The 23,690-nt window shown below is 35.9% G+C and overlaps 1 non-coding gene and 1 pseudogene across 1 annotated transcript; both read right to left on the bottom strand.

The window, feature by feature from the left end:
• Positions 1 to 7,296: 7,296 nt before the first annotated feature.
• Positions 7,297 to 7,403, bottom strand: LOC136225013 (small nucleolar RNA R71). Its single transcript, XR_010686753.1, has one exon. It is a non-coding gene; the product is annotated as a small nucleolar RNA R71 (small nucleolar RNA).
• Positions 7,404 to 20,634: 13,231 nt separating this feature from the next.
• Positions 20,635 to 21,372, bottom strand: LOC136223319 (histone H3.3-like; annotated as a pseudogene).
• Positions 21,373 to 23,690: the final 2,318 nt, after the last annotated feature.

The following is a 23,690-nucleotide window of genomic DNA, read 5'->3' as shown; positions in this document are numbered from 1 at the left end:
TTGTATTGTAACATTGTCTTCACTTACATAATAAAGTTGATGAGATTCTCAAAAATGTCTATCTTCAGTTTTCTTGTGGCAGAAATAATTAAATGCTAGATTCGGTTTTAGCAAACTTTAATAACTTTTGATACTGAGTTTTTTTGGTATTATTTAATTAAGGCAAAACAAACATTATGAAGAATAAGAATAAGACTCATTGTATTGTAATATGTGGATTAAAAAAAACAAAAATAATTTAATATGTGGATTTCAAGTCCCACTGTATTTTAACATATTCACTCACATAATAAAGTTGATGGGATTCTCAAAGATGTCTATCTTTAGTATTCTTGTGGCAGAAATGATTGAATAATGTATCCTTTTTTTAAAACTTTTATAGATTTTGATACTGAGATTTTTTGGTATTATATAATTAAGGCAAAACAAACATTACGAAGAATAAGAATAAGACCCATTGTATTGTAACATGTGTATTAAAACAAACAAACATGATTTAATATGTTGATTTCAATACTTGCAACTCCATCACCTAGAACGCGTCCATCTGGATTTTGTAATGCGACACTATTCCACCTGATCTGCTCGTTGTTCATCCACTTTCTGTGGGCATAAATAAACAGGATGACGAGAGAATCTTAAAGCAATCCTGTACAAATTTCGAATGAAAGATATTGGATTTTCATCAATAGTAGTTAAAATAATAACAAATCTGGGAATTAAAAGTCAACGAATAACAAATATGAACATTAACGAACAATAACAAAGATGTACATAAAGCCAACAAATCCAACATGAACATAAATTTAAAAAACCCTTCTAAGTGTAAAGTTGCAATGTTAGAACTAATAAATATAAAAATAACCTTTACATAAATATAAAAATATCTTTTACATAAAGTAAACCCATAAAGTGTTAAAACAAAAAAAACAGAGAACAAACAATTATCTAAAATCACAAAAGTCTTCCATTGATACATTAAACTATAGCTCCACGAGATCACAATTAAATCCCAAATCAAAAAATTATGGATTAATAAAACACAACTCTTTTGAATCATATTATATTGTTTGTATTTGCATAATATATTGCGGGTTTAGTATGAGGATCAACAATCACGTTTAACATGTACAACACTGATGATATGAGGAGTTAAATTAGCACCATCTCAACAAGCAACGCACTCACCGACAGTGACTAATTTCAACAACATCAATGACCAATAATGAAGAGCCAATACATCAAATCCAGGAGGTCAATAGATCATTTTATGGAAATTTAGCAACCCAATAGACTACTTTAAGTAAGTTTAAGGGCCAACCCATTGTAAATGAAATAATCATCGATACTATAATCAAACATCAAGTTGTATAACTAAACTGCCATTCATTGTAATGTCACTTTATATGAGTTATGAAGACAACTAGCCTTCTTCTACTGATATGTTTAAGAAACCTTCTTGGAAGAGCACAAAGAGCTTAGTATTCCTTATTTATGAATGACAACTAGCCTTCTATTGGTATGTTTATAAAACCTTTTCGAAGATCCAAGGTTTGTTAACAATCCAGGTGATACTTTTCATACATGTAAACTTTGAGTCTAATACATAGTCTCCAATTTTTTTTAAAGTAATATAGACATTATTTCATTTCCTTAATGTAAATTCTATTTCTTTGCTTTAAAGGTTGCCACTTTATCATTGTCTCTGGATTCAAAATTTCCTCAGTGTTCCAATAATTAATAAAATTGCATATCTTTCTAAGAACATATCTCATGATCTTGAACTTTGTTCTAGGGAAATGGAAATTTAAAATTGAAACTGTGAGTTGACTTTCATTTTTCTTTTATTTAATATTATGGCCATTAGCCTTGGCCTATATAGGTGAAATACTCTAAAAATGGTGAAACAATGAGTTGGCCATTAGTCTTCCTTAAAAGCATTTGTTGTTGAAACCTTCCATTTGATGGCATTCTCTCTCATCTCTCCATCTCCCATCACCATATTGAGACTCCTCTTTATCTCTTTAGCCGCAACGATCCCATCTTCATTATGAGTAACTCTAACACCAGTTTTTCAACAATCTGCAAGCAGCCTAGCATTTGTTAACTAATCAGTCCATTGCGGAAATACCACCACAGGGACTACACAAGCCAAGCTCTCCGTTGTGGAATTCCAACCACAATGAGTAAAAAAACAACTTATTCCTGGATTTGATAGCACCTCTAATTGATTGCACCATGGCACTATCACTCCTTTTTGTTCTACTTTTTCCATGGATTTCTCTCTTATAACCCACAAGAATGGACTCCCACTCTCTATTAATGCTCTCCTCATGGCTTCCATTTGCCTCTTTGATACTTGTGTGATGCTTCCAAATGATATGTAAATAACTGAAGCTTCATCCTTTGAGTTAAGCCAATCAATGTAAAAATGGGAAGTTGAGCATTTGAAAAGATCGCCTCTCACGGAAGAATCAGAACCACAAGGTATTAATGTCCATATCCAACAATATCACATACACTAAAGACATTTGAGTTACTAAATTTTTAAGTTCAAATTTTAGATAGATATTTAGAAAAAAAATCTACCCTGAACAAAATACTCCATATGTTTTTTTAGGATAATTTCTTGGTTTATACCATATTTTAGAGATTTAATATTTAACTTTTACATTTTTTTATTACAAATTAAATTAATTTTCAAGTCGATCAAGAAAAATGAAGTACTAAAGATCAAACAATTGAGATAATTTACAAGCACGTAGTAGTTAGCAACTAAATATTTTTTAGGGTAAAGTATAATTTTTTTTGTTTGATCTTTTCGCAAATACAATCATATGGTTTAAAAACTTTCAAACATAACTTATAGTTTGTATTGCTTGCGAACTCAGACATTATGTCAAAAATTGTTGTCATAATTTACTCCAAAAGAGATTGATTTAAAGCAATTAAAAAGTTTGACTTTTCAACTTACCTAATACATAAGGCCTAACTAACTTTGTAGCCACACATATTTTTTTACCGAAATATTGACTCACAAAACCTTTAAATGCAAAACGGACGAAGTATCATGTTTTCTAGTTTTTAAAACAGGCCATTGTATTTGATGCTAGCTAGCACAAGCATCCATCAAGTTAAAGGACAGAACGATCTCTCGATCTAAATATTGTAGCACATGAATAAAAACATTTATCTAGGCGTTTGTTTCTACCAAGTGGGAGAGAAGCAACCTTTACTCCTACTTTCTGGTCTACTTGCTTTTGTGAGCTATTGACCCCTTTTTAGTTCATGTAAAAAAGTGTCTTAAAATCAGATGGAAGGATGCCCTAGCCGCCTCTTCCCTTCACCGTCGTCCTGCCGTCCCCAACCCGCGGCCATCGCGGAATCCCCCTTCGGGATCGCCCATCTCTTCGAATGATCGTCCTATGCCAAAGATTTCTCCACTTTAAAGCCGCCGCCCCAAACGCAGCCTCCAAACTTTGCTTCAGTGGTTAGCAAAGCCATCAACCTGATCTCTATTCCATCGCCAACGAGCCTGCTGGTCTTTGAGGAAGGTGGCTTCAAAGCTATCAGAATTCAGCAAGCGATTTACGAAGAGCGAATGAAATCCTTTGAGCACTCGGTTATTAGGAGATTGACGATGTCGAAGGGGGAGAGACCCTGGAAGCACCCCGAGCTTAAACACAAATTGAACCAAAATGGCAAAGGACTATGGATTGGAAACTCATATCCCTCGATAAGGGCTTCTTTCATATAATTATGCCCACTGCAGCTACTTTGCAATTAGTATGGAGTCTTGGAGCCATCCTACTTAAGCTTGGAATTATGAGATTCACACCTTAGACTCCCGAATTTAACCCAGACTCGCATAAGTGTTCATCAGCACAGGTATGGGTTCGTTTCTATAACCTTCCATGGGAATTTTGGGACTCCCGTATCCTTGGTAGTATTACCCATGGGGTGGGAGTCCCAGTACGTTTTGACCACAATACTGTTAATGGTGAGTTTGGGCATTATGCCAGGGTATTAATTGATGTTGATTTGTCAAAGGACATCCAATCCAAGATTCGGGTTGATACTGATGTTAGAAAACAATGGGTGTATATTGATTATGAACATTTGCATGCTATATGTTCTATCTGTGCTAACATTGGACACACAGCCGCACAATACGGTAAGAATGGCTCTACTTAGCATACCAAACCCCAACACCGAGATGGAAAACAACCTGTGTAGGCCCCCCAACATAGAAAAGAAGAGCCCAAAGCTTCTACAAGTAACTCTGCGCCAAACGAAGCTAACGCTTCCTCTTACAATATAGATAATCTGCAAATGGTCGTACATGAGTCAGAAAACCGGGATGTAGGGGCAGATACCAGGAAATGGGGGGATTTCAGTGACGACGGCAGTAGGCCCGAATCTAAATACAAATAGCAGGGGCAAGGGCAGCAACAGACACATGAAAACAGAGCAGCGACTGATATTGAGAATCAAGGGCAGATTCAGCTTCACGGACAAGGGCAGCATCAGACACAGGATAGCAGAGTCGTGTCTGAGTTTGAGGACCAAGGGCAGATTCAGCTTCACGAATCCATACCTAAACATGTGATGGACATCCCTGGGGATGTGGAATGGGTCAGAAAAATATGGAAAGACACAGTGACTATCCCGGCTGGCACAGACGAATCTCCTTGGATAGAAAGAAGTGTCAAGAAGAAAAAATCTTCTTCCACTTTAACTATCAGTGAAGCTCGCGCCAAAAGGCAAAGTAGGCCTCCTATCCGTTATCTATGATCGTAATGTATTGGAATTGCAGGGGACTCAGTAATCCCCGCACCCAGCGTGCGCTTCGTCTATTATGTAATGTTAATCATCCGGATATTTTATGTATTGCAGAACAAATGGTTCAGTTTGATAAGATTCATCACTGTTTCTGGCTTTCGCTCAATCTAAAATTAGTTGCTCAAATAATTGTGGCTCTTTATGGTTACTCACCAAAATCGGCATTCCTTCAATGCCTCTGCTGCTCAGTTCCCAGGATCAGCACACCACGATCAGTTACACATCTCATGGTAATGACTTTCTTTTGTTCTTTGTCTATGGTAGCACCTCGGCTATTGTTAAGCCCAAAATATACCTATAATATCATTATTAATTACATCAATATTGCTACGAATTTATGCTATTTATAACTGTTTAGGAAGCTTTTACTCTCGAATATGTTTCTTTCTTGTAAGGTACATAAATATTTGGTAAAATCCAAATAGGAACGAAAAGAGCTCGAAAACAGAAGAAAAACCCTACAAAAGGAGTCGAAGACGACAGAAATTAATAACGCCAAATCGAGGACGCGAACGAAAGCTGAAAAACCAAAAAACGTTCCGTGCCGCGACCGCGGCCCCCAAATTCACGGTCGCGGCACGCGTTCCCCAACTTCTCCTTCCTTCGTTTGAAGACCAATTGATGCTCCCCCATTCTCGGTAGAGAATTTAAGATTCTCGGTACGAGCAGGAGATTTTAGAAGCCTAGTTACACACTTTCGTTTTCGACGACACGCGATCGTTCGGGTGGATAAAGACGTCCTTTCACAACGGACACGATCCTTCGCAACGGACACGATCCTTCACAACGGACACGACACTTCAATCAAGACTCTTCAACATCTATAAATAAAGAGTTGATGGAGAGTTGAAGATATGTAGAAAAAAGAGATTAGTATAGAATTTATGCAGAAATTCCGAATCAAGTGATTCAGAAGTTAGATTTCGATTCTGTAAAAAGCAATATGCTGTACACACATTGTTTATTCAATAATAACAAGTTTAGTAACGTTTAGTCATTGTTCCAGTTTAGTTTTCATTTTGGTAGTAGACCGACCTAGTCTCTATTACGAAGATTCAACGAGAAGATTGAGTAGAGGATCCGCCCCTGAGCCTGACAAACTCTAACGAAACCCAAGGAAAGGATTGATCAACCTGTTCACTTGCAAGCCGTCGAATGTTTCCATGCTCCATGTTCTCTGTAAACTTGTATCAATTTATATTTCATCTAATAAAGTCTGTTCTATTCGATAGATTTTTATGCAGCACTTATGGTAACCAATCCACTAAAGTGACTGCTGGTGTTTTCATTAAAACATATTTAATCCAAAATCTTTACAAGGAAACTTTGTTGAACACTTAGGCAAATTATTATCTCGAAAGAGTTTTAATTTGATTAAGGGCAACTATCCCGAAAGGGTTTTGTCATGTTCAATGCCAATTAATTAGAGGTTCCGTCATTTATTTCATCTTTATAATTCGTACAAAGTTTAAAGTTGTTTTCTTTGCTTAATGCAAACGAATACATTCATTTACTTTTCTAAAAAGTACTAAAAGTTCCTATCTTGCAAATTCATTCTTAAATCAGAATATTTTCTAACATTCTTCTCATTCTAGCAATTTCAAAACCAAAAACCGATTAAACGATTTTCCATATTATAAACCTTAAAGTAAATTTAACCGATTGTAAATAAGTTTTGTTAAAAAACGTTCCCTGTGGGATCGATATCTTTTATTACTACAAGCGTATACCGTGCACTTGCGGAAATCGCTCAACAAGTTTTGGCGCCGTTGCCGGGGAACGCCAAAATTTTTGACAAAATTTTAAATTTTTCGTGTTTTATTACGAATCTAGGTTTATTCATACTTATTCAAACTTTTATATTTTTAATTATTTTCAATTACTAACATATTTATTTTTCAAATTCTGTTTTGTAGGTAGTTTCGGTTCGTGCGAAATTTCAAGTTCATGCACAGTTCTCGAAGTTCGGGCACGTCACCAGATCCTATTGACCTAGAAATTGAAAGAACTCTTAAAAAGAACAAGAAAGAAAAGAAAAAGAAAAACAAAACCCCAATAAAAACTAAAATTATCGAGCCAGAAGTTATGGCCACACTTATGGATTACACTAGGCCAGGAGTGGCCGGTGTAACAAACAGTATAGTTAGACCCCAAATTAATGCACATCATTTTGAAATTAAGCCTGCGTTGCTTAATATGTTGCAAAATAATGTAACGTTTTACGGGTTACCTAACGAAAATCCTAATACCCATTTGACAAATTTCTTAGAAATTTGTGACACTTTTAAAATTACTGATGTAACTGCAGAAGCAATCAAACTTCGTCTTTTTCCTTTTACCTTGAAGGATCGATCCAAAGAATGGTTAACTTCTATGCCAGCCGCATCAATTGAGACTTTGGAGCAATTAGCCCAAGCATTTTTATCAAAAAAATTTCCTTTAGCAAAAACCGCAAGAGTCATTAAAGAGTTAACATCTTTTTCTCAAAATGATAATGAAACTCTTTATGAGGCTTGGGAACGTTTTAAAGAACTTCAACATTTATGCCCACACCACCAATTGCCCGCTGAACTTTTAATGCAAACATTTTATAATGGACTAAATCCTACAACTAGAGGTTCATTGGACGCTATGTCTGGAGGGTTATTCATGAAGAAAACATCTGCCCAAGCAAGAGAACTTTTGGAGGAAATGGCAATCAACAGCAGTATGTGGCCCGCGGAACGTGGACACGTACCATCAGCGAAACCATCATCCTCAACTACTTCATCAGTTAAAGGTATAATGAATCTTGATTCAGTAGCGATGTTGCAAGCCCAATTTTCTGCCTTATCGCACAAAATTGATAGGTTTATGGCACCGTGTGATTCTAATGGTAAGCCAATCCAAATAGATGTGGATTACGAAGGTATGAGTGAAATTGAACAGGTAAATTTTGTCCAAGGGCAAAACCAAAATAATAACCCTTATTCCAATACATATAATCCTGGATGGAGAAATCATCCTAACTTTAACTGGAGAGATAATAATAATAATAATGCTACTGCTAATTATCAAAATCAATCCAGAGACACGATTAGCACTTTATCTTCTAAAATCGACAAATTTATTGATGCTATGAGCGGAAAAATAAGTAATCACGATGATGGTTTTAAACGGATCGAGAATAAATTCGACCAGCTTATTAAAAACCAATCATCTAGCATCCATAATTTGGAGATTCAAATTGGACAACTCGCTAAATCAATTCCATCTCGCAAAGAGGGAAGTCTTCCAAGCCATACGGAAGAAAATCCGAAAGAGCATGTTAAGGCTATCACTCTTCGTTCAGGGAAAAATTACTTAGGCCCGGAAATGTCCGGAAGTTCAACTTTACCTGGAACTGATTTATCAAAGCCCAAAGAAGATACATTAAAACAAAAAGATGCACCAATTGACTCTAGTACAAAAACTTTTGTACCCAAACCACCTTTTCCACACAAAGTCCGCAATAAGGACTATGACAAACAACTTTTAACCTTTTTAGACAAACTTAAGAATTTGCATATTAATTTAACATTTATGGATGCGATTACACAAATTCTCAATTATGGTAAATTCCTCAAAGATTTAATTTCGAAGAAAATCAGTTGGGAAGGAATTTCATCCATTTCGCTAACTGAAGATTGTAGTTCAATTGTGTCAAGTAATTTGCCCACAAAACTCAAGGATCCCGGATGTTTTACCATTCCGTGTAAATTGGGAGATATTGAATTTCCCAGTTGTCTTTGTGATTTAGGAGCAAACATTAACTTGATGCCATTATCTATTTTTAATAAGTTAGGCTTAGAAGAAGACATCAAACGTACCAATATGGTTTTGCAATTAGCGGATCAAACCACTAAAAGACCATACGGTATAATTGAGGATGTTTTAGTTAAAGTTGACAAATTTATTTTTCCTACCGATTTCGTTATTTTAGATTTTGCTTATGACGTAAATTGTCCGCTAATCTTCGGTAGACCGTTCATGAACACGGGACGTGCTCTAGTTGATGTGTCGGAAGGGAAAGTAGTTTTAAGAATAGGAGATGATAAGATTGAGTTTGATATGAATCAAGCAATGAAATATCCTATGGAGGATTTCGCTTGTATGAAACTTGATTTAATTGAAGAATGTGTAAATGACATTGTTCAAAAAAGAAGAAATAATAGAACCTATAATGAGTGAGGAACTAGAAGATAAGGAACCAGAACCTTTGATTCAAGAAGATGGACCAGTTTCGCCTTCAATTATAGTTCCACCTAAATTAGAACTTAAAGAATTACCAAGTCATTTGAGGTACGCTTTCTTAGGCGAAGGCGATTCTCTACCTATTATTATCTCTAACAAATTAACACAAGTCCAAGAAGAGAAATTGAAAGAAGTTGTTAGAAATAGGATAGGAAGTATGGGTTGGCAAATTTCAGACTTAAAAGGTATTAATCCGAGCATCGTAATGCACATAATTCACTTAGAAGAAGATAAGCCACCTAAAGCGGATAGGCAAAGACGCCTAAATCCGAATATGAAAGAAGTAGTAAAAAATGAGATTACTAAACTTCTGGACAATGGAATCATCTACCCTATCTCGGATAGTGAATGGGTTAGTCCAATCCATTGTGTACCTAAAAAGGGAGGCATAACAGTTGTAAGGAATGAAGAAGGTGAATTAATACCTACACGAACCACCACTGGTTGGAGGGTTTGTATAGATTATAGAAATTTAAATAAGGCAACTAGGAAAGATCATTTTTCCTCTTCCTTTCATTGATCAAATGATCGAAAGGATAGCTGGTCACGCTTTCTACTGTTTTCTAGATGGTTACTCCGGATTCTTTCAAATATACATTTACCCGGATGACCAAGATAAAACAACATTCACATGTCCTTACGGAACATTTGCATATAGGAGAATGCCCTTTGGTCTATGTAACGCACCTGCGACATTTCAACGTTGTATGACTGCAATTTTTAATGATTTCATTGAAGATATCATGGAAGTTTTTATGGACGATTTTTCAGTTTATGGAGATTCCTTTGATTCGTGCCTAGAAAACTTGGATAAAGTTTTGTCTAGGTGTGAAGAAACAAATTTGGTATTAAACTGGGAAAAATGTCATTTCATGGTTGACGAAGGAATTGTTTTAGGTCACAAAATATCTGAAAAAGGATTAGAAGTGGACAGAGCAAAAACTTCAGTAATAGAGAAACTACCCCCTCCAACTACTGTTAAGGGAGTAAGATCATTTTTAGGACATGTCGGTTTTTACAGAAGATTTATTAAGAATTTTTCTGTAATTTCCAAACCACTCACTAATCTACTCTTGAAAGATTCTACCTTTGATTTTAATGAAGATTGCGTTAAAGCTTTCGAAACATTAAAAACAGCTTTAGTCAGTGCACCTGTTATTGCTAAACCCGATTGGGATTTACCATTTGAAATTATGTGTGATGCAAGTGACTTAGCTGTCGGATGTGTTTTAGGACAAAGGAAGGATAAGAAACTTCATGTCATTTATTATGCAAGTCACACACTTTCCGGTGCACAATTAAACTACACCACAACTGAGAAAGAAATGTTAGCTGTAGTTTTTGCATGTGATAAGTTTAGGTCATACTTGTTAGGTTCGAAAGTTATTATTTACACTGATCATGCAGCATTAAGATATTTATTTGCTAAGAAGGATGCAAAACCACGTCTAATTAGATGGGTGAAACTAACGGTATACGAGATGATTTCCCTGATGAACATCTCTATCAAATGAAAAGCGTCATGTCACCCTGGTATGCAGATATTGCTAATTATCTTGCAGCCAATATTGTTCCGGAAGGATTAAATTTCCAACAAAAGAAGAAATTTTTCTTCGACATTAAACAGTATTTTTGGGAAGATCCTTTTCTGTTCAAAACTTGTGGTGACGGGATAATTAGGAGATGCGTTGGTGAAAATGAATATGAATCCATAATGTCGGAATGTCATTCTAGCTCTTATGGAGGACGTAATGGAGCTACCAAAACAGCAGCTAGAATATTTGAATGTGGTTTCTTTTGGCCTACGATGTTTAAAGACGTTCGTTCATTTATTACTCGTTGTGATAAGTGCCAAAGAACAGGAAATCTAGTAAGGAAAGATGAGAAGCCCCTCACAACCATATTAGAAGTTGAAGTCTTCGATATGTGGGGAATAGATTTCATAGGACCTTTTCCCCCTTCTAATGGTAAAACTTACATATTAGTCGCCGTTGATTATGTTTCAAAGTGGGTTGAAGCAATTGCAACCCCGACGAGCGATTCTAAAGTTGTCGTTAATTTTCTTGACGATATATTTTGTAGATTTGGTTGTCCAACAGTCATCGTTAGTGATGGTGGTGCTCATTTTATAAACCGAAGTTTTGAAACGCTTATGAAAAAATATGGAGTACGCCACCGCGTATCAACGCCATACCATCCTCAGTCAAATGGTCAGGCGGAGATATCAAATAGAGAACTCAAATGGATTCTAGAGAAAACAGTTTCATCCTCAAGAAAAGATTGGTCGTGTAAACTAAATAATGCGTTATGGGCATACTGTACTGCATTTAAAACACCAATAGGTATGACTCCATACCGCTTAGTGTATGGGAAGGCATGTCATTTGCCAGTCGAATTAGAACATAAAGCCTATTGGGCTATTAGGGAACTAAACTTTGATTTACGACAAGCAGGTAAGAAACATTTGCTCGATTTAAATGAGTTAGATGAGTTACGCCATCTATCTTACGAAAATGCAAAAATTTATAAAGAAAAAGTGAAAAAATGGCACGATGCCAAAATTAAAGTCAAACACTTTAATGTTGGGGATAAAGTGCTGTTATTTAATTCACGACTTCGTTTATTTCCAGGAAAACTTAAGTCCAGATGGATAGGACCATATTTAGTCGTCAAAACATTCGATTATGGTTCTTTAGAACTGGAAGGTCCTAACGGAATTCGTTTCAAAGTTAATGGTAATCGATGTAAAATCTATTACGAAAATATTTCACAACTAGAAATTTCGTTCGTAACAAGATTTTCTGACGTATAAATCACTCAGTTTTTCGATCACAGTTTATTTTGTTTTCTTTTTATATTTTTGTTCATTTTATTTTATTTTATTTTTATTTTATTTTATTTTTCAAATGTCAATTTTTTGTGATTAGATGCCTTTATGTTATGATTTATATGCATAAAATATGTTTATTTCATGATTTTAGAATTAATTTTAGGAAATTAGAATGAAATTGAAGTTTCAGGCAATTCTCTGCCGAGAATTTGGAATTCTCTGCCGAGAATTCTATTTTTCAGATTTGTCCAAATAGGTTAGATTTTCTCTGAACTTACCGAGAATTATAAATTCTCTACCGTGAATCAGGACATGGCTTTCGACGCCCGATTTCCGCAAGAAAATCAGCCTGTCGCGACCGCGGCTTTGCTATTCTCGGTCGCGACACGCGAAATTCCTGCACACTCAGGTCTGAATCAACCTAAACCTTTCAACAAACCTCTTGACAACTGAAACCTTAAGTTTCTTCATTCCCGAAAGGTGTCATTTTATACCTTTTCATGATTAAAACAACACCTCCTTTCATCTAAAACTCTTATAAATTAATCCTAGAGGATTCAAGTTCTGTTACAATTCTTTTTATCTTTATCAGAACTCTGATTTCTTCAAAATACCATTTTTCTATTCAGTACCAGCAACTTTGTTTCATTCAAACAACCACCATGCCTACCAAATACAAAACTTCAAGGCACAAGGCCGCCTCAAGCAATAAATGCCCAAACTTATCCAAGCGATATGGGGCGCCTTTTCCTATCTTCAATCACGATGAAGGTAGGCGTTATTGGAATCACCGTTACAAATTCTTCACCGGAATGTTGTATATGGATGAATTTCTTAACAGCCAATTAGGCATTACTGATGACATGAGCCGCTATATGGAACGCCTAGGGTGGACAAAATTCGCCCAAATGCGATTTCCAATAATAGGCGACTGGATACTCGAATTCTTCTGTACCATGCGTTTCACTAATAAACGACGGGTACGTCTCAGTTTTCGTCGAGAAGGCGAAATCTTTACTTTCGGTTATCTCGAGTTGCATGCTTGGTTTGGTTTTCCCCCGAGGGATACAATCAAACGTCATCCTGGACGAGACATGGACATTTGGAGAATGCTCAATGGATTCTGGCGATTCAATTCAAAACTCGCCTATAATCACTCTTTTCGCTCCAACTCCATGCTGTATCTGCACAAATTCTTGTGTCACAGTTTATTCGGTCGCACGTTCAGTAGTGTGGTCCGTGACACAGATCTCTATGTCCTTGGAGATATATTCCAGGGAAATGCAGTAGATTCTTCAAAGATTTTGATGGAGGGTCTTGTCGCCGCTTCTCGATCCAAGGATAAGAAGATTGGGTTCGGCAATATAATCTGTGGAATAATTCTCGGTACAAAGGGTACCATTGATGTTCCCTGTAGTGATGATGAATTCTTCCCGACAATTGACTATGAGTTTCTCGAGCACGAAGGACTTGTAAAACGTGTCTTTCGAGAAGGGCCTCACTTTCTGTCTGCACCGGAACGTGAAACTTTCGTGCAGTTTCAAATTGATCGTATTAAGGCCAGAAATATCCCACTTGATAGGGATGAGTATATAGAATAGTTTAGGTTTATAGGTTTTCTTTTTGTAAATATTTTGTGTGTTTTTGTATTATTTCATTTTATTCTTTGCTTTTATAGTTTGTTTTGTTCAATAAAGTTCTATTTCATTTTAGTTCATTTACTATTTTTTTTTACAAGGTTAGATATATGTTTTATTACATTTCTCATATAATCATGGTTAAATCTATATAAAATCTATAATATTGAACAAATCATGGTTTTCTTAATTAACACATATATTCACACTTAATCCAATTTTCACAAAATTGAAGTTTAAAACATTAATTCATTCAATTGACTAAGTTCCTATAATTAATATATATTTATATGCACTTATTATGCACTTAATATGATTCTCTTAACTTATATGCATCAATGAACATTTAAGTTTCATTAATTATTCATAAACCAATTTATTACACTTTAATTCAATTTATTAAGGTTAAACCTTTGGTTTTCCTTGCAATTAATGTCATTTATTTTAGTTTTTAAGTGCATGGACACTTTATATTAAGTTCAGGAACCAAATCATCAACAAAATTGCACAAACCATGTCAAAAGGCACCCAAATAAGCCATTTTGACCAATTCTCGGTATGAGTAGCAACTATGGACGAATTTGAGGGGCAAAATTCCCTGAAAATCGCGTGCCGCGGCCGCGGCTTTGCTAATCGCGGTCGCGACACGCGTGATTTATGCCCTATTGATTCCGATTTTGCCAATATTTTTGCCTATTCCTATTCCTATTCTACCTATACATTCACCTAATCACCCTATATAACCCTACCTCTTCCACATATCTCACATCACCTCTATTTTTACCCAATCCCTTACTCCAAACTCTTCCCCAAAAATCTACTTTTACTCTTCCTAATTTATTCACTTCAATTTCTATCCTCTTTTCTATTCAATCACTTCCATATTCCAAACCCCAAACTCATCTTCAAGCTTTACTCTTTCTCTCAATTCCTTTTTCTTCTTCTTCTTCTTCTCAAACCCTAAAAACACTAAACACCATCACCATGGTTAGGACTAAACGTGTTGGTAACAAGCCCGCTGTTACGGAAGCTAATCGCCTTCGGGTTCAATGTGGAGCTTATTTTGACATCGCTTCGGAGGAAGAAGCCGCTCGTTTCAAACATTTTTCACAAGCCGACCGCCAATTTGTGGTATGCACTTCTTAGACTTCCATTCGGTAAGAACATTGAATTTCTCTACTCGAATTGATGCTTTTATTGAGGCGTTGGGTTGGCAAGAATTCGTTAATATGCGTTTTCCGCGTATTAATGAATATGTGGTGGAATTTTGGTCACTTTGACCATGAGTAAGAAGAAAACCTCAATCTCTTTTAGGAATAATGGTATCACATACACCATTGATTATGATGCAATGGGAAATATGTTTGGTTTCCCTACCTCGAATTTTTATGATAAGCTTAAAGATTTTGATAATGATGCGGTTTGGCAAACTCTTTCGGACCAAGACTATTTTAATTCTAAGAACACTTCAAGCAAGTTGATTAAGGACAATTGTGTGTTCTTCTTTCACAAATTTTTGAGTTTCTCCTTGTTTGGGTGTGTTGAGAGTTCAAAGGTTCAGGTTCGGGATTTATATGTTTTGGATAGCTTGTTTAAAGGTTTGAGGATTGATAGCATTGGCATAATGTTCGATAATTTGTTCCGTGCTTCGAGGGCTACTACCATTCAGATCCCTCTTTGTAATTTTATCACCGCTATTGTGTTGGGAGCTCGGGGTGAATTGGCTGATTTTGACATGTCCACCTGCCGTGGGTATGTTCCACTTTTGGACATCTCGGCTCTTGAGCGAGCTCATTTATTGCTTCCACAAGGTCCCCCCGTCTTTATTTCGTATGCCTCCCGTATTTCCCACCTTCGTGGCACTATGGGTGGTGGCGCTTCAAGTTCTCAATTTGCAGGTACCGAAGGCGGCGGAGAGGCGGTAGGAGAAGAAGATGAACCCCAAGCTCAACCACAACCCCAAGCACCTCAAGCGGATGATCCGGTGGATTTGCAGAGGATTTTGAACCAAATCAATTCCAACAATCGTCAAATGAACTTGAGAATTGATGATTTGGTAGATAATAATATGGTGATGAATGACAACCTCAACCTTTTGAGGCGTGAGCATAGATCGACTCGGCATCGGATGCTTTCCTTTTTCCACCGCCGAAATGTGGAGACTTCACCTACACCTCCGGATTCCCCACCTCAAGAATAGGTTGTTTTCTTTCAATTTATTTCCATCTTGTTATAATTTGGTACAATTTTCATTTTCCTATGTTTGGTACATTTTCTCTTTTTAATTTTATGTTGAATGTTTAATTTGCTACTATTTCCATCTTTGTTTCGTATGCCTTATTTCGTATTTATTTTTTGTGTTTTCTCCATTATTTTTGCACCAATGAGGACATGGTCCAATTTAAGTGTGGGAGGAGACATACATATATCAATTTCTATACGTATACGAATAAATGCAACAAAGATATTATTTTGCAAAACGAAAAAATATCATTATGGATTTTTGCGGAAATTGCATATATCATTTTTTTTTAGTACGAATAAATTTTTATGCAACGAATAAGAATAAATAATTTTTAAGCAACACTTTTTTTATGTTAATGCAACATATATATTGCAACACAATTTATTCATCATTATTTTTATAAAACTTTATATTTTCACATGTTTAAAAATATTTTAACTTATGATTATTTTTAGGTTATCATTTTCGTTAGAAAGAATATTTCTATACGTATACGGGTAATATTTTTCAAAATTTTTCATAAATCTCCGATACGATTTTAAGTAAAATTGTCTCGAGTGAATGTATTTAAGTTAATAAATTCTTTATTTCAATTTCTATTTTATATCATGCAATTCATGATACAATAAATCTTATTTTAAGTTTTCAATTAGGTTTATAAGCATTAAATTGAACTAACAATTTTAGCTCGGTTTAATTTCGTCTTACATTAACCCCAATTGAAGTTTTTAAGGAAACTTTAGCCATAATACATGTTGAATTTTAAGTCAATATAGGATGAATGTGCTATCTTTCTTTTTTCCAATTTACAATTCAATTTTATAATTCATATTAATTAATCAATTAGTTGAATTCTTAACTTTTGGCCACGATTGAGACCAACCTTATCACAATCGAGGTATGAAAGGGAAGAATAATTAAGTACCGTTTATTTTGGCCACGGTTGCGACCACCCTAATCACAATCGAGGTATGGAAGGAACGTTAAAAGCAAAAATTATAAGCGTGTATAAGTTTAAAGTAACGATTGCGTCCACCCATGGCATGGTCGGTACCTCTTAAGCAAACACAAAGCAATAAAATACGTATAAAGTTACGATCAAGACCACCCTTATCTCGGGCGTAACTAAGTAAATAATTAACCCAAGTACTTATTTAAATATTTAATATATTTCATATATTAGTTTAGGTTTGGGAAAGGAAATTTTGTGCTTTGAAATGCCTTGAGACGAAAGACTCAATAACATGCGTGCTTATATCGTCCCGAATGCTTCAATTCAAAATTGGAAATACAAGACGAATGATATATCGTATATTATACTAAGTTAGTTTAATGTTTTGCGTATAAATTTGCCATGCGAAGCTAGTCTTTTCGGCTTAACTAATTCAAAAGGTAATACAGAGATATATGTTTTATTTTCATAAAGAGATTAGTTAGAGAATAAATTCAGTGAAATTTTGCTCGGGACTAGCAAAAGATTAAGTGTGGAGATTTGTTAAGCCCAAAATATACCTAAAATATCATTATTAATTACATCAATATTGCTACGAATTTATGCTATTTATAACTGTTTAGGAAGCTTTTACTCTCGAATATGTTTCTTTCTTGTAAGGTACATAAATATTTGGTAAAAATCCAAATAGGAACGAAAAGAGCTCAAAAACAGAAGAAAAACCCTACAATAGGAGTCGAAGACGACAGAAATTAATAACGCCAAATCGAGGACGCGAACGAAAGATGAAAAACCAAAAAACGTTCCGTGCTGCGACCGCGGCCCCCAAATTCACGGTCGCGACACGCGTTCCCCAGCTTCTCCTTCCTTCGTTTGAAGACCAATTGATGCTCCCCCATTCTCGGTAGAGAATTTAAGATTCTCGGTACGAGCAGGAGATTTTAGAAGCCTAGTTACACACTTTCGTTTTCGACGACACGCGATCGTTCGGGTGGATAAAGACGTCCTTTCACAACGGACACGATCCTTCGCAACGGACACGATCCTTCACAATGGACACGACACTTCAATCAAGACTCTTCAACATCTATAAATAAAGAGTTGATGGAAAGTTGAAGATATGTAGAAAAAAGAGATTAGTATAGAATTTATGCAGAAATTCTGAATCAAGTGATTCAGAAGTTAGATTTCGATTCTGTAAAAAGCAATATGTTGTACACACATTGTTTATTCAATAATAACAAGTTTAGTAACGTTTAGTCATTTTTCCAGTTTAGTTTTCATTTTGGTAGTAGACCAACCCAGTCTCTATTACGAAGATTCAACGAGAAGATTGAGTAGAGGATCCGCCCCTGAGCCTGACAAACTCTAACGAAACCCAAGGAAAGGATTGATCAACCCGTTCACTTGCAAGCCGTCGAATGTTTCCATGCTCCATGTTCTCTGTAAACTTGTATCAATTTATATTTCATCTAATAAAGTCCGTTCTATTCGATAGATTTTTATGCAGCACTTATGGTAACCAATCCACTAAAGTGACTGCTGGTGTTTTCATTAAAACATATTTAATCCAAAATCTTTACAAGGAAACTTTGTTGAACACTTAGGCAAATTATTATCTCGAAAGAGTTTTAATTTGATTAAGGGCAACTATCCCGAAAGGGTTTTGTCATGTTCAAAGCCAATTAATTAGAGGTTCCGTCATTTATTTCATCTTTATAATTCGTACAAAGTTTAAAGTTGTTTTCTTTGCTTAATGCAAACGAATACATTCGTTTACTTTTCTAAAAAGTACTAAAAGTTCCTATCTTGCAAATTCATTCTTAAATCATAATATTTCCTAACATTTTTCTCATTCTAGCAATTTCAAAACCAAAAACCGATTAAACGATTTTCCATATTATAAACCTTAAAGTAAATTTAACCGATTGTAAATAAGTTTTGTTAAAAAACGTTCCCTGTGGGATCGATATCTTTTATTACTACAAGCATATACCGTGCACTTGCGGAAATCGCTCAACAGCTATAACCCGATGGGAGCTTTGGTCTTCGCTATTGAATTTTACCTCTGATAATAAATGGTTAGTGTTGGGAGATTTTAATGCCATTACTGGTTCACATGAGAAAATAGGGAGATGCCCCTCTAGAAGTTTCTGCCTAGATTTTAGAAATTTCATAGATAATGGTGGCCTTGTTGAGGTTAACACCACGGGTAATCAGTTTACATGGACTAATGGTCGTCAAGGCGCTGATCATGTTGAATGTCGTCTTGACAGGGCATTAGTTAATGAGAATTTTGTGGATTCTTGGGATCGCATCACAGGTTCTGCCCTTGCCCGGCACAGATCTGATCACTATCCCCTGATTATCAGTTGCACCTCGGGAGTCACCAGCAGGGCTCGATTCAGGTTCCTCACCATGTGATTAACTCATAATTCAATCCGAAAGGTAATTTCTGAGCATTGGTCCCATTCGCATTTATCCTTGCCGCTCGCCCAGCTTCTTACACACAAATTGAAATCGTTGCGCCAAATTTTAAGGGGCTGGAACCGAAATGTCTTTGGGAGGGTGTTTGACAACATTGCTGAAGCTAAAACTAGACTTGCTAATATACAACTTGACATTTCTGACCTGGGAATGAATCCAGATAGAAATTGTCGACATAATCTGGCGCAAGAGGAACTAGACTTGTAACTTCACAGACAGGAACTCCTTTTTAAGGATCAAAGCCGTGTTAAATGGCTGAAGGCGGGGGACCGTAATTCCTCTTTCTTCCACTGTTGCGCAAAACTGAGGAAGATCCAATCAACTCTCGATGCTCTTACAATTGAGGGGGTGCGTACCACTAGCAAGAATACAATGGCACACTATGTTGTTGATTATTATTCAGCTCTATTCACCGGTAAAACAATCCTGTCGATTTGAGTCTAATTGGTGAAGTGATCCCCAACCTTGTCACAGAAACGAACAATTACTCCCTCACTAAGCGCCCTTCTGCTGTAGAAATTAAAGCTGCCATTTTTAGCCTAAATGGTGACAGCACGCTGGGTCCAGATGGCTTTGGCGGCCTTTTCTACCACGAGTTCTGGGATATCATTGGCCAGGATGTCTGCAGCATGGTTACTAGTTTCTTCAACTCAGGCTACGTCCTCCCTGGTATGAACTCCAATCTAATGGCTCTTATTCCAAAGTTGAACGAAGCAACTGTTATTTCTCAATTCCGACCTATTGTGATGGGTAATTTCAGCTGCAAAATTATTTCTAAGATTCTGGCTGACAGGTTGTCTCTTATTGATGCGAAAATAGTGTCTGTAAATCAATTCAGATTTGTTCAGGGTAGGAACATTCACTAATGGATAGCTGCTGCGTCTGAGGGGTTCAATATGCTTGCGAAAAAATGTTATGGGGGAACATGGCCCTTAAGATTGACATTAAAAAGGCATTTGATACACTGGATTGGAATTTTCTACTAGCAGTAATGGAAGCTTTTGGTTTCTCTTTAGCTTTTCGGGATTGGATTCTGAATCTTCTATCGTCAGCTAAAATCTCAGTTCTCCTAGGAGGTAATCTAAAAGGTTATTTTGGCTGTTCTTGCGGTGTCCGGCAGGGCGATCCGCTATCTCCAATCTTATTTGGAATTGCAGAAGATTTTTTTACTAGGTGGATTTCCAAATTAGAAAGAGAAGGTAGGTTCACTCCTATGAATTATGGTCATAGCATGAACTTTCCTTCACACCTCCTGTATGCAGATGATATGCTAACTTTTATACAACACAAACACAAATTCTAAAAAACATAAAACCAATCGCCTAAACTATCTCTGCTGCTTAACCAAAACACCAAACACAAAGAAAACCTAGAGACGTTCACTACGGATCCGCCTAGCAAGTTGGATGTCCTTAGGCATTATCGTTACCCGCTTCGCATGAATAGCGCAAAGATTAGTATCCTCAAACACACCAACCAAGTAAGCCTCCGCAGCCTCGTGAAGGCAAGCACTGCATGGCACTGGAACCTCAAATCATTCTGCCATAAATCAACAAAAATATTCATCACCAACAGGTTTCCTTTCCCCCAATTTATTAACAATTCATAACAAAAATTGGATTATTGACTTTGTAATGTTGAGCAATTTCACGAACAAGCCTCTGAAATGGCATTTTACGGATCAAAAGATCAGTGCTCTTTTGATACTTTCTGATTTCTCTGGTAAATTCATCAAACAAATAGATTCCATGAGATCGGTATTAATTACAACAAAAGAATAGAATTGAAGTTACAGGGATAGCATACCGGAGAGCCACAGTTCCAGGATGGTATCGATATGGTCTCTTGAGTCGTCCTCTAACAGTAGTTGGAGGAGCCGATAACCTAGCAACCTGTATGAAATTGATAAATAGAGAAGTATACATGTATTGAAACATAAATCCTAAACTCACCCAAAAAAAAGGCAATTAAACAGATCTCTAAACAAAGCATTTCCATTCCTAACTCCAATTAAGCATCTATCTAACACATACCTTTGTTGCGAGTTGCTTCCTGGGAGCCTCTTTCTACCGGTGCATTTACGAGCAGTTTGCTTAGTACGAGCCATTTCACTTTCAAAATAAGAAGAGAACATTTCTAAAGTTGCGATATCAAACAAAGTAAGGAATTACAAAAATGGAAAAGTAAAATGAGGGGCTTTATATAGGGAGAGAGACGATAGAGGAACGTTGTAGGTCGGTTGAAAGTGGAGCACCAAAATCCCAGATAACTGAAAATGTAACTTCTCCATCCTTGTCATGGTAATCTGATTGGTTGATTTTTTAACTACGGATCGCCAGCATGGACGACTTGTTAGCAAATCAACGAGTAGGTGACTGATTATTATTTTTTTAATTCGCATCCAAATGCTCGTCTTGTGTTCTGAGACTGTCCGGATTAGCCAATCGGATCTCTCGAACCAGGAACTAGACAGACTTCCAATCCAAATCTATTGAATTCCTGAAAATGCAAAATCCAACAAAAATTGGGACTAATCCATGATCTAAAGGTCCAACCGGACCAGAATTGACTCCGGTTTTTTAATATTTTTTCTTTTGTAAAAAATTAATTTATTTGACTATAATATTTGAAATAAGATAAAATAGTAGGGTACAATACTCATTTGGCTCCTCAAACTAAGGTTTCTATATCAATTAAGATATTAAACTATCAAAATCATCAATCGGGTCTAAATTATCAATTGAGTCTCTATTTTAAACAAAAATCATCAACTGAGGCCTTATCGAAACTCATTCGATTGAATAGTTTCACACTCTCTTTCTCAAACTCAGGTTTGGACCAATACAGAGATTATTACAATCTATATCAAATAGTCTCAATTTCTGATTTTAGTATAGGACGAAGATTCAATTGATGATTTTTGTTTAGTTAGATTGATGATTTTAATAGTTTAGAGTTCTAATGGACTCAACTTCTTTAGCCTAACCAAAGAGTTTAGAGAATCTCTAATGCATGACATAGGAAGATTCTATAATTTTTCATTTAAAAAAAACAACTTCAACCATTAGAGTTAGAAAAAGTTGGTATCCATTTTTTGGACATTATCCATATTGTTTTTTAGGCTCTATCTCTACTACTTTGTGTGTGAATTTTATCTTTAGACTTTTTTTATTATTCACTTTAGAATTTTATTGCCGAATACTCGGTCTGGAACCCGCGGTTACAATCGCCTATGACGTCCAGATATGATTCAATATAGGGCTTAATTATTTCAACGATTTTTGTCTGAATTTGTTTAATCTGAAATATCAACTGCAGTCTCATTGGTACCTGTAATAATATAATTTTAGACTTAATAAACATTCAATGTTGTAAAAATAACAGTAAAAATATTACCAGAAATAATACTAAAAATAAATAATCAATAAACAATAAGTGGATGGAAACAATAAAGGAACACAAACATAAAAGAAACATTAACCTATTAAAAGAAGTGGATGGAAACAATAAAAGAACACAACTATCTTGAAGTAAGCAATGATTCTATCCAAACATGAGTATGCAAATTAAAAATAATAGTAAATATTATAAGTTGAGCGGATATTCTAGGCAGGTGATGAAGAGCTACGTCCACGACTCCGAGATGAACTAGAAGACTAAGCACATCCACGACGTCTGTCATGGTACTCACATGCACTCCGCAAACGTTGGGTTGATAAACTCCCCTTCGGTCGTCCTCACACAACATTTTTTATTTCCAGTTCACAATATTTAGCTTGGTCCGGATGAAGTTGATTGTGTATAGATTGAGAAATATTGTGCATAAAAGTTGGGTCACTTTTATCGACCTCCTCAATAAGAGAGTGAAAGTATTCCCGATCCTTAGTCTCATCAACATACCCGACATTGTCAGTAGTGGCAGAATAACCAATGACCAGTGTCTTCCAAAATGTGTGTATCCTAGAAATACTAACTCGGGTACGTGATATTTCCCCTCAGCTCAACTCGCATGCACAAGTGGTCTGATAAGAGGTTCTTAACTTTTGACCACAACGTTAATCCACTTCATGACTGAACGTTTTCATACGCACTATTCAGCACTGATCAACTCCATATAGTAGTGGGACACTTTGCATGTTAGGTAGTTTAATGGAAATCCGGTGTGCAATACAGGTTTACGCTGTCTTGAAGACTTAAGATTACCCCTGATACGAATAAAAATGTAGTAACAGTCAAAAATATATATTAATAAATACAAATATAATAATAATAGTAACAAAATGGAATAAAGGTATACCTTATCTTGATTACTTGCAATTCAATTTTGTTGTGAACTTTCGTCTAAACATTATTAAGGGCTCCATTGGAGGAATTCAACCATCTCTTTAAAGAAGTGTGTTCATTATCCACTCTACATGTAGTTGT

The sequence above is a fragment of the Euphorbia lathyris genome, chromosome 3 (genome assembly GCF_963576675.1).
Source record: "Euphorbia lathyris chromosome 3, ddEupLath1.1, whole genome shotgun sequence".
Taxonomy (NCBI): domain Eukaryota; kingdom Viridiplantae; phylum Streptophyta; class Magnoliopsida; order Malpighiales; family Euphorbiaceae; genus Euphorbia; species Euphorbia lathyris.
This window is presented reverse-complemented; position numbering and strand designations above follow the sequence as displayed.